General features: G+C 40.9%; 1 protein-coding gene across 1 annotated transcript in view; it reads left to right on the top strand.

Moving 5' to 3' along the window:
* The window catches only part of KALRN (kalirin RhoGEF kinase), a 497,270-nt gene that overhangs the window by 278,099 nt on the left and 206,267 nt on the right, over positions 1 to 12,904 (top strand). The window lies entirely within an intron of this gene.

Raw genomic sequence — 12,904 nt, 5'->3', positions numbered from 1 at the left:
AAAACACAGGTTCCTCTCCTGCCTCAGCCTTTGCGGAGGGAGGGAGGGAGGGAAACTCTTAAGACTGACACGAGAAAAGCAAGCTGAATTGGACTTGTCATGTCACTGCATTTGAAATGAAGCTTGTTTGGGAGGAAGAAATTGCAGAATTTGTGAAAAGCCAGGAAGGGAGACAGGAGGTGTTTCTGACCTGTCAGTGAGCATGTGCACGTGTTTGTCTGGCATGGTTGCCTATATTAGCATGCAGATAATACAATAGAAGCCAGCATGTGCTGCAAAACAATGGCAGTGTGCGTGCCCTATTAGCAAGCAACCCTCGTTAGTAGAGTGCTTTGTTCGTTGCATAAGGCTTGTTTTTTCCACGCAGCGTAGGTAACTCCTCGTGACATTAGTGAGATGCGGAGCTAGGCAGCGAAGGGAGAACAGAGCCTGCTTCTGCCTCCCCCGGTGTGATATTAGTCCTCGCTGCAAAAGTGCACAGCATAAAAGGGTGGTCGTGACTCATTCCCATCAGGGAATTAGCAGCGCAGCCTTTGTGTTAAATGTGTCAACTCGAGAGCTGAGGTGAATGCGCTGGATGCGGGGTGAAATGAAGGATGGTAGGGCATGGAGGTGGCTGTGTGTGCTAGTTTTTGGCACCTGGCTCCTGGTTGTCTTGCCTGTGGCCAGGATCTGTATTGACAACCAGAATTTGGATTTGGCAATGCCCACACATCAAAGTGGGGTGCAGGAAGGATTTGCAGTGCTCCCTGGTTTAACTTGGAAATAGATGCTATTGGAGGGGAGAGAAGGCTTATATGATTTCAGCGTCACTTTCTGTTGGCTCTGGGGTATATTTTAGGCTCCAAATAGACGTAACTGAATCCTTTTTAAAATCAGGGGTAGGTGTTTGCTCCCACCACACAAGTGGCTCAAAGAAATACCGCCCAGCCAGGAACGCATTCACGCCATTGCTGCCTCCTGTCATGGGGTGGCAAGCCGTCCCTCCCAGCACCAGGCCCTTTCCAAAAGGATTCGAGGTTTTGTCCCTGCAGGGTTTACACCGAGGGGTGGTCTCGCTTCCTGCTGCACCGTTGTGCCCCGAAAGCCGAGTGGGAGAGGAGGCAGCCCCACAGCACAGCCAGGGCTGCAGCCACATCAGCTGCTGGAATATCAGCCAACTCACCAGAGTGTGCGCTCCCCTCTGGGACTGGTAATTGGGTCACTGGGTCGTTTAACCATTGTAAAATTAGTTTTTTTTTATAGCGGCATGTGAATGTGGGACAAGGAAGAAAGATGGCACAGCACAGAGCAGAATCGGATTTGTGAGCTAGGACAGAGATACAAAAATAAGGAGATTATGTGGGGATGGGAATGGCAAAGGGAGTGTGAATTGCTGCTTGGCCCCGCTGGGTATGCCTCTGGCAGCAGGAGCCCAAATCTTGCTCCTTAGTGTCTGGCACGAAGCTGGGGCTCCAGGAGAGCAGGCAAAGAGAGATCAAAGACAGCTCGAGGAGAATTTCTCTGATCTTTGATTTTGTCTAATATCATGTCCTGTCTTACCATTTTGGGGCCTGGTTGGGATTTTTAGACGAAGGGGGGTTGGACGGGGAGAAGGAATGGTTTGGCAACATTAAGTAAAGAATACACTAGAAAGCTCAGGATTTGGACAATTTTTTATTATAAAAAAAAATAAAATTGGCAGAAGTTGACTATAGAGGCAGTATCTCATATGGCTGCAGTGTTCTTGGGGATCTACTACATGCCAAAAATCAATACATTTTTATAGCACAGTTCTGTACCAGGTCTCTCATTGTAAGTCATTATTAGAATATGTTTAGCTCAAATCATGTGTGGCCTTCTAATAAGAATCAGAAATTAAAAATATTATATTTCTAAATCTTTGTTGTGATTATAGGTAACCTGAATTGAATTTCGTACAGTAGAACACATTGTTAAAACGTACCCCATATGAATGCTTTCTGACCAACATGAAAAATGTTGGTCCCTGTCTGAAACTTTTCTAAAGTATATGAATGTTGGGTGTTTAAAAAAAAATAAAAACTTTATTTCTTCCAGGATAGTGAAAACTCCTTTTCTTTTTTCCACATTACCAATACGCAGTACATCTCACTAGCTGTTAGAGAAGATCTTAATCCTTATAAGTTGTAGGGAAGACAAAGCTCTTAGTCCATTTTTGCTTTCACAGCACCTCTGAAGAACTAATTTGATGGGTAAGCTGTACGGACATTTCACGTCACTGAAATAACAGCGGTGAAAAATGAGTTTATAAATCTAATAAGATTCAGAGAATGGTTTCTACTCATTTGAAACAAATTCCTATGTGTAAACCGTGATGGAGAGCTGAATTAATGCTGACAGTGAAGAGATTCTGAATCCCTTTGGATCTCACTGACCTGCTCCTAAGGACACTGAGCTGGAACAAGGAGGTGAAGTCAAAAGTTACTTCAGGTTGTAATTGAAGCTGGGGAGGCTGCCTTATTCTTGTAGATAGAGACTAGAGAAACTTGCCATCAAATTATCTGAGGGCCAGAGAGCAGGGGGATGGGGAGGTGGTGTGTTACCAGTCCTGCTCAAAGGGTGTGTTGGGAAACCTTCCCCTGCTACCAAATTGAAATGTCCAAATTGTCAGCAAAACAGAGGTGTTGACATTTTCTTCTCATCATGTTTTGTCTCCGGCAGGCAGCGTACCCAAGTGTGAGGTTTCCTATGGATGGAAATGCCAATTTTTAAGTGCATCTTTGCTACAAGTCAGATTTGCCTGGGCGAAGAGAAGGGACCCAGGAGAGTAACAAAGGACCCCCTGCTTCCCTCTGGGTCTAGGGGGTATGTAGACAGCGCTAGCATGTCGCAGCAGCTCAACTGCACCAGGAGACACAGTGCCCTCGCTGAGAAAATCTCCCACACCACGCCCACCTGGGTGTGTGCATGGGAGCTGATGCAGTGTAGCATGTCAGGGAGGCAATCTGTGTTACAAGGGAGCAGCAGCAAAAATTTCATTAAATCTCTTCATCCCTCCGGAGGCAGCAGCAGTGCATTGACCCTGCTGAAAGGCGGTGGCACATCTTTCGGCACGTTTTTTCCATCTGTGTTGTTCACAAATATCCATTTGCTTGTCAGAGGTGGCCTTTAACTTATGGAAAAATAGAGTTGGCTGCGAATCTTGAGGTCCTGTGATGAATTCTTGTTAGACCTGCCTTTTTGCAGAAGGTTACGTTGCATGCATAAAAAATACAATTGTTACCTGACGTATATACAATACTGTGTTGCAGTTAAGCCTGCCTGGTCTCCGTATTTGTCTATATAGGATTTTGTAAGCTGGAAGCTTTGGAGAATTCAGGAAAAAGTTCTGCTGAATTTTCTTGTGTTAAACATTATCTCGTTCTATAAACAGTCCCACCTCGCTCAAGATGTGCTGCAGGAAAGATGTATAACCTATCTCTACAATGATGGAAAGAGAGGCACAGCTGAGACAGTGGCTGTGGCTGTGGGGAAAGAAATGCTTTGCTGTCTTATTTAAAACAGGTTTCATAAAAACCAAGACACGAGAAACAAAGCCAGGCAGTTTGCAGAATTCATGTCATAGCTTTATTTCTGCCTCTGTTTTCATGGCAGTAGCACTGCCAGTTGGTTTTGGTACTGACTTTTCCCAGTGCTGCTGACAGTCTAAAGCCTTTTAATACTGTCATCACTGTTTCTTTGAAACCTCCAAATTGTGAGTATGATATTAAACCCAGAATGCCTGAAGTTATTTCAATTGAGAAGGCAGGCAGGACTTGATAAAACTGTCATGATTGCATTCATTTCTGCAGGGCTCAGAAAAGACACAAGCTGAGCCTTTGGGACAGAAAACAATACCGTGTCCTCCCAGATTGCTGCTCACCTCTGAGCTGCCACACAGCTGTCTTCCTCCACTCTCCTTCCCTTTTCCTTCCTATCATACAGAAGTTGGGGGGCTTTGCTATGGACTGTATGGGCTTGTTGATAATATTTATCATATGAGAAGCTTTCAGAACGCTCTGGTTTGCTCCTGACAGTTTGCCTTATTGTGCTCCCTTGTCATTTCTGCAAAACAAAATGCTTTCCTCACCTCTGTTGAGCTTGCTTCAAAGGCTCAGTTATGCAGTCACTTCAGCAGCTCTCATTCATACAGTCCACTAATCACTTGATTAACAAGTCATTTTGCAGTGATAATATTTCCTGGTACCCTCACCATTCTGCATAAAGCTAACCAATATCAGATGTTAATTTTTGGCTGTAAGGCCAGTTTGGTTTCACATCTGACCCCAGAACATTGTTCTGCTGTCCTTGCTTTCGCTTCCGTGGTTCCATACTTCCATGTGTCTGTTACTGTGCAAAGATGTTCTCAAAGAGAAGGTATCAAGCGTTTTCAGGCTAGGATAAAACTTGGCCAATAATTGTGCATTTCAGATATCTTCCACAATTCTTGTACGTACCTCAGTCCATAAAATATTGAAACAGCAACGGGAGTATTTCATCATCTCATTTTGATGTGCTGTTTAAATATGCTTTTCCTAGAACAGCAATAGGTTGACAGAAAAAGAGAAAAGTATTCCTAAGGGTATTAATTGATCTTTACCTGGCTCTCTATTGCATTTCATATTTCCTCCCCTATAAGCACAAAATGAGCCTACATAGTAAGTAGGCAATCTTTGTGTTTAAGGTGCTGTAGGATGCCGAAGTGAGGTATAACTGCTGGCTTTGAAGGGCTATGAGACCTCCTCAGTTAAAACTGTTAAGTTTTTTTCAATACAGTCTCTGAAAATTGTTTCCTCAGAAATTTCTTTGGTTTATAAACACAGCTGTTTGTGCATTAGACCCAGTGTATGAGCCTTCCTGGGGCAACACTGCTTTCTCAGCTGGCAACCTCTCTAGGTCTCAGGAAAGATACCAAAAGCTGGCTTTGTGGGATTAAAATTCCATTCTTGAGCCAAAGGGGTGTTCTTCCAGCTCCTGTGTGTGCAGTCTTGCAAATCAGAACTTCTTGAATCACATCTCACAAAGTGTATAGTATATATTCCTCGTGCTTCAAACTGCAACTTCTTTAAAGATGTGTATCAGACTCCTGTGTAATACAGCAGTGATACACACTCCTTACCACATGAAGTGTGCAGATTGCTTCTCTGGAAAGAGTAGGTTTATTTACATGTCTCATATTAGATGTGCTTAGATGTTTATTTAATAGAGGAACTTACACATATAAACTCATTAAAATAAAATGAAGAGGAAAGAGGAGGTTTGGCAGGCTGCGGGTGAAACCTTTCCTGAGCGTAGCCTTTCCAGCCAAAGAAAGAATGAAATCCCATCTTCCCCCCTGGAGCAGAAATTAAAATGAATCTTGCAATATTTAAAAAAATCCCAGCAGAGGTTTGAAAAGTCTAGATCTCAGCCAAAAATGCTTTTGAGCATTTGGGTATCGGAGAAGAAAATAGCTTTGGAAGCATTCCGTTTAAAGGCCTTGCATGGATGGTATTTTTCAGTAGTGACGGTAAAATTCAGTGATGGTTAAGCTGACCTAAGAAGTACTGGGTTAATAGTTTGTGATTTGTGTGTATGTGGTATTTGGGCATATCTACGTCTTTGCATACTTATTAATATTGGATATGATGTGTGATATTAGATGGTATTTAAAACATTAGTTCACTATGTGTATCAGTTGCATTTCATTGACTAATAGTTGTGATCACAGCAATGTTAATTAGTGTGATTGTGGCAATAGAGTATTTTTCTATACTGTGACTGCACTCCTGATTAAGATGAATAGTTGATGTGATTAAAATATAACATAAGTGACATTGTTTTAATCTAAAGCAAGCCCTCAGTATGAAGTAGGACAAAGAATTCTTTTACCTGATATATTTCCAGCTGTTAATTCTAATCTGACTTATTTGTTTAAAGGACTAGGGTAACTTTTAAACCATTTATCTGGGTTTGGGCACTTGATGTAATGTGTCAGTGTCATTCTTTTGAATTCAAATAACAAATTCATCTCACTTTGTATGTGAACCCTGAGGGAAAAGCATAAATAAAAAAATAACAAACAATACATGGAAAAATAGGTGGTTCTTGATGATGGTTAGTGAGGATGCTGTGTGATATCTACCTTGTCAGTTCTTGGGAACAGTTTCTTTCTCATTCATACTGAAAAATCCACTTGAATAATCCACAGAAATTGTAATACTACTGGAGGATTAAAGTAGTAATTAACATCAGTGTGGTATTATACATGGCCTGCTGACCATCTGAAATGGGAGCAAAATTTTCATTCCTGAAGCTTGTGGATGTTCCTGAACTGAGCTAAGTTTCAAATTCTGGTGAGGACAGTAACAATAGATCAGTAAATACGGGCGCTCAGCCAGAAAATGTCTGAAATAAAAATCATTTAAAACAGTATGAATTAGCCACAGTCCCTCAATAGGACATGAGAGGCAGGACATTGCAACCCCATGCATCTATCAGCTGCAAAAATAACTTTTCAAGGAGCTGGAAGAGGTTTCCTATGCAGTGCTTGCATGCTGAAATGACTTTCTAGGCACTCTGGTTCCTCAAATACATTGGCACATAGGATGCAGTCCTGAGAACAGTAGTAATTTTACTGAAATTATCAAGAGGTTGATACTTGGACACAAACTTGTACATGGTTGCACTCATAAGCTTACCTGAGACACTCGTTTGGTAAACTACTTAAACAGATGTGATTATTATTCACTCATTTAAAGGCAGGCATGGTCTTAAGTGTTCATCGAAAGAAATTATAACAGACTCTAGGATTTGAAGAGCTCAGACTTCAGGAAGGACTGAGTAAAGAGAACTGGTGCAGAATTATGACAAGAAAAGCCTTAGATGAATTGTCAGATTTAAGGAAAGATCAGTCTGCTAAAGATTATAATGGAAACTTCATTAATCTGGACGTTTTTAAGAAAGGTCTACAGTATCCATTCTAGTGTACAGTAGGGAGTGATCCTGTATCGATAGAGCAAGTGGCTACATGACCTCAGAGAGACTTTCTGCCTTTAAGTTCTGTAGCTGTAGTTCCTGGTAAGTCTGTTTTGAATTAGAGCAATAGAACACAAGTAAGAACATAGGTCTTGATTTGATTATGTGAAATTGAAACTGAATAAAATCACATTTTATATTAGATCATCATATACACTTAGCCTTTGCCCTTAAGGGAGGAGGAATTTTGACAAAGATGGATGCTTCTCTAAACCCCAGATTTATTTATCAAAGGAATCCTTCATCGTGGTCATTCATTTTACCTTTAGAATATCAAATTACTAAAGATATAATGCTCCAAAAAAAGCCTGTCTGTGACATCATTTAACCTAAACAAAAAAAAAAACGGAGCTACTTTTAACAAAGTGGCTTGAGCAAAGTATCTGATAGCAGTAACTGAACTTGGTAATTAAGGCTAACAATAGGTTATAAGGATTGAGAAGAAATGCAGAATCAGCTCCATAATCATTTTGTGAACGTGAATCATGCTGTAGTTTCTGCGAGGAGGAGGGCTTTCCGCTCTGCTATATGCACTGAACAGAGGTACGTGGCCTCTGGAGCTCTGCTTGCAGCACTTCACCATTTTTTGTCTCCTTCTCCATCTTGAGTTAATGACTCAGAAGCTGACCCAGTTCTTACTGAAGTTAGTAGGATCCTTTTTGCTGTTTTCAGTGAGAGATGGATCAGGCTTTGGTGTTTGTCTCAACATCCCATCCTCACTGCAGGAGTAGTAATACTGGAATTTCATCTTTGGTGTTGAAGAGGCAAGTTACAACTCACGGAGAAGATATCACATCAGAGAAAATCTATAATTTTGCTAAACTTCAGCTTGCAAGCATAAAATGGGATTCCCTTCACTTGTCTTTAGTCAAGAAGATCAGGTGTAAGCTAGTCATCTAAGTTCTCTCTCTTGTCAGTATTTACTGGCGTCTGGAGGTGGCATCTTTTCTGTATTATTTATGTGGTAAAACCCAGGTGACAAAACTCTGAAAGAATATGAGGAACCTTTGCCTGGAACTGCCTTCCACAGCCCCAGAACTTGATTAATATGGAATAAGGCAGACCAGTGCCGCCTCATTCCCCTTCAGCGTATCTAAACATGTTCTTACGAAGTGAGGTGTCTGAGGTATGTAGTTTGGGTTTGACACAATGATGTATCTGATCACGTGCCCCATTCTCCTGCCTCATGCTTCTGACGCATGCAACTAAATGTCTCTGGCTGATCAGCATAGTTCATGTCACCCTGGAGATCTTGGAGACAGGTACCATGAAAATTTATCAGATATAATAAACAGCTGTAAAATACCGTGAAAGGGGAGATTATTTGGAGGGGGGGACAAGCCCAACTTTGAGCCATAAATTCTTCCCTGGACGACTATTAGACACAGCCATTTTCAATGTAATCTGCATAGAAACATGCAGCAATAAACTCGTTACAAGTCTAATTGCTAGATCTGGAGGGAAAACTTTACATGGAATCATTTTGTGAAAACGCACTTGGGTCAAAAGCAAAATGCTGCACTAATTTGATGTCTTTCAAATGTTTTCAAAATAATTTGTCTCTAAGTGACTAAACTATTAGACTTTAGGTTGCAATAGATATCGTAAACAAGAAAGGCAAAATATTTCTGTTCTGATGCCTCTAACTTTTACATTGGGACAAGAACTGATGCATTATTCAGGTGTTGTTTTTTTTTTTTCTTTTGTTGTTGTTACTTGTTTGTTTTTAGAAAAAATATGCCAAAGTCTTTCAAAGCAGAATTGTTGGTACTAAGCATTGTAATGCAATTTTCTCTCTCCGTAGCAGGTGAGGCCAACGCTGGCTGCATGTAGCCAGTACTCTCCGATGTTGAGAATCAGTGCAATTCCTACTCTGAGTTAAATAGATTTGGAGAGAATGGTTGACAAAATACATCTATGATACAAGGATTATGGATACAGTAATGTTGGTTTCAACTTTAAGGAGATCTCTTGGGCAGTTAGCTGAAGGAGCTGTGTTTGGATAATACACTCCTGATGCTGCTACAGCTTCACACATTAACCTGGAGATGTGGTTGAATCTCAGATGAGATCTGCTCAGAGACAGAAATTGATCATGGCATTTTGGCATTTGTTGGTATGAAGTAAAAAGGAAAGTGTAGTAAGTATAACAGGGAAATTTCACATCAGCTTTTCTCATAAGTAGTCTTTTTTTTTTTTTTTTTAATTTGCTACAGAATGTCAAACTCTTAAAAATTAAGAACCAAAATTATGAGAATCTTATTAGCAAATATTGCCATGTGTTCAGACTGCAAGCACCTCTCATTCTGAATTGTGGTAGGGATTATTGTATGGGTTTTGCTAGTCTGTTTCTTTTCCATAATAGTGTTTCTTTTTTTATTTGCAACAAACAGAAGACAGATGAAAAAACGAATTCCAAAATCATATACTACAGCTGTTTCTATTCTGAAGCCTGAAGCATGCATTTACTATTTTTTTGTGTAATTGCAGACTTCACAAGTTGAGTAGCTGATCATGGAAAGATTAGTATAGAAAGATACTAAGAGATTTGAGATAGAAATTGTTTTTGCTCTTGAAATGGTTCAGAAGTACATAATGCCAGTTAGTAGATCACTGAGACAGAAATTCAAGGATTTTGAGTTTTCTCAGGGGTTAAAGCAACTTCAGGGAAAAGTACCACGCACCACTAAACTTTCAGAGAGTATATCATGTTACAGCTCCAAGATTTTTTTTTCTGTGTAATTAGTGCTATTATTGTTTAACAGGAACTAGTTTCCACAAATCCTTGTGCAGAAAAGAGATTCTGCATAGGTTCTCCCCTCTGGAGGGGACACATTTTTGGTGTCTTCTTCCTCAGGATGCCATAGAAAATATTCTGTGGGGTTGGGGCTTGCAGAAAAGGGGATGGCTATGAATATCCTTCTAGCAGCATTTTTTTTTCCAGTGGTTGCATTAGATCATAGTATCTTCCAAGGTTTTGTATCTTGGTGCCACTGTGGAGATGTACCTAGATCTGGTGCTCCGGGTACATCCTTCCAGGTCTTGGGAGGGCTGGGAATCTGAAGCACTCTTGTGGCAGGGGGTCAAGAAGGTAATTGTAAAGGAAGACCTATTTATTATATGCTTTTCTTCATCATGAGACTTAATTCTTTCTTGGATTCCCCGCGCCCTGATCTAGAACTTGTTATGTCACACCAAAAAAATGTACAAAGTGCTTCAAACAGATGAAAAAAGGACCTGTGCTCTGAAGAGCCTGCTAGCAAGAGAGGGAGCTCGGGATGGAAATGTGAAAGTGTGAAGCAGGCAAGCAGTGGAGCATTATGGTACCAACCAGGTTGAAGCTCTCAGGTTGAAGATAGCTTTAATACGGCACTTGTAGAGAAATAAGTGTACCTGAAAATATTCGATATGCATAACAACTCGATATGATTTATTTGCACTTGAAACAAATGAGCAGAACAAACAAAAATAGAGCCGGCTCTCACTAAAGAGCTAACCTCTAGCTTATTTGGCATATGCTGTATTTGTATTTCATCTGACAGTAGATGACAATCCGTTCACAAATACATCAAGCTCTGGAGTTCAAGGCAAGTGCGGTTAACTCCCAGCTGTGGTTGCTTATCTGAAGTGTATCTAAACCTCTTGAATCTGCATCACTGAGCTGGAAATCTCTCAGCACCAAGCCTTCCTTCTGGAATGGCAGGGATGAAGACATTAGTGTTTTTCCTACCATAAACTGCACCTGTTTTTAAAACCCAGATAATTAGCTGGAAGCTCAGTAGGAACAGATAAAAAGCAGGGGGACAAAGATTTCACTAAGCTCAAAATGTGCTGTGTTCAGGCTTGTTGTCCACAGTAAGTGTTCACAGCTATAGCAGTCTTGGCTAAATTTAGGTATGAATACCTTGCAGATGCAAACTTGTGTCATATGTTGACAGTGCCTGGCAGAGCCCTGGGCAGACACAATATACATCTCCATCCACACCCAGCCAGCTTCCTTGTAGAAAATTCCCTTTGCCTTTGGAGAATGTTGTGTAATCCAAAGGGGCTACTGCAGGACCACTGCATCCTTTAGTGTCTGTACACCATGGCCAGAGCCTCTTTTGAGGCCAATCTTCATTCTTTTTCTTCCTCAAAGCCTAGGGCTCTGCCCACACCCTTTTCGCCATCCAGGCCACTACTTGTAACTGATCATCACATCAGTGAACTCACCTCGTTCCGACTCACATCCTGGGATCAGTAAACTCACAATGGTTTTCAGCTGAGTTGGATGCAAGTATATAGGTGCTAGGATAAAAGTATGAGAGTTGTATTCATACTGTGTTTCAACAAGGTGTTTGTCTCTCAAAATTGTTCTATAAGCAGAGTGTGAATGTGTTTAAAAGAGTACTAAATATTACACAAAAGCAAGGGACAGTCTTATCCCTAGGGAGCTGCACTGGTGTTTCTGCTGTTGTAGTGGTAATGTGTGAAAAAAGCCAAGAGTAGAGTAGACTTTGAAAAACAGTGCTAGCTTTGGCACGTGCTCCAAATACTGTTGGAAGAGGATTATTCAGAAAGGATGCTGTTAAGTGAAACTGGACCCTAATTCAGATCATATTAAATGGAAAATTTTTTACAAATTCTCAGCTAAAGAGGTTTCCAAAAAATGGTTATTAAAACATAAAGTTTTGCCACTGTTAACAACCTAGCCATTACAGCAGTGACCTGAAAGTGAGGGAATAAAAATTTACTGTTGGTAACAAAACTGTCTAGAATGTGTTCTTCACAGTCCAAAAGGAGAAATGCAAATACTGTGTATTTATAGTCAGCCCTCAGAAACTGGGAAAATGAACAGTGAATGAGCTGTTTTCTTTCTGCTTTTTATAACTGGAAATATTTTTCCCCATTAAACACTTGGAAGCCAGTGTTCCATCTTCGTGTTCAATATTTTCTTTAGTAACAGCTATTGATTGTAGCAAGGTATTATCCCAGTAAGAACAACAGGACTTGATTTATGGCTTATATGTTTGACAGTGTTCCTTTAATGCTCTGAAGTACGTGTGTCCACAGTTTTGAAATGTCTTTTAAGTACATGTTTCAAGTTAATGCATTTTTAAATTGAGGAGGATTCTCAGTAGGATTTTGAAAAGGAAAGTGCTACAGTTCTGCTTCTATTGATGGGGAAGTTAAAATTCCCAGTGGGAGCAGTCGTAGGCCAAGGCTGAGCATTTCTGAAGATCCCACCCAGTACTGGAAACTCCTTACCTCAAGCTGATATTTTTGTCTCTCTGTATTAAGTGTTTAACACCACAGAGCTATAGCCCTCAACTTGAGATAAGAAAGCTTTTCTGTGACAGCAAGGGCTGACTATCTTTAACTCCTGGCTATGGGGAAGATGGCCTGCAATCCCATTACCTTTCTGCTGCTATTTATGAGAATCTCAGGTGTATTGGTTCAGTGGTGTTTTCTGCAAGCGTGAAAGAGGGACGGAAAGCATGAGCGGGTACTTTGAAAGCTGAGTTAAGTTTGGTGAAGTAGGATTCACCTCTCTTCCTTCAGCCTAGCGTGTTTTGAGTACTTCATGGAGCTTCTGCATTCTTCAGTTCCCCCTGTGAGGTCGGGGTAAGGGGTCTCATATCACAAAGGCCATGGCTATGGGGTAAATCCATTCAGGGCAGTGAAGTGTTCCAATCCTTTTGTAATGGATGGCAGGTACATGGCTCGGGCAGTCTGGAAATGCTACCCCTCCAAACCAATCTAAGCGTTGCATACTGGCAGCTGCCAGCTAATCAGGTGGACCTACTCCACTTAGAAATACAGTGCAGAACAGCAGACAAGAGGAAAAAATATAGAAGGAACTTCAAGACACCGTCTTTCAATTTATCTCACAAAAGCCATTGAAAGG

Source organism: Cygnus atratus, chromosome 6, assembly GCF_013377495.2.
Source record: "Cygnus atratus isolate AKBS03 ecotype Queensland, Australia chromosome 6, CAtr_DNAZoo_HiC_assembly, whole genome shotgun sequence".
Classification (NCBI taxonomy): domain Eukaryota; kingdom Metazoa; phylum Chordata; class Aves; order Anseriformes; family Anatidae; genus Cygnus; species Cygnus atratus.
This window is presented reverse-complemented; position numbering and strand designations above follow the sequence as displayed.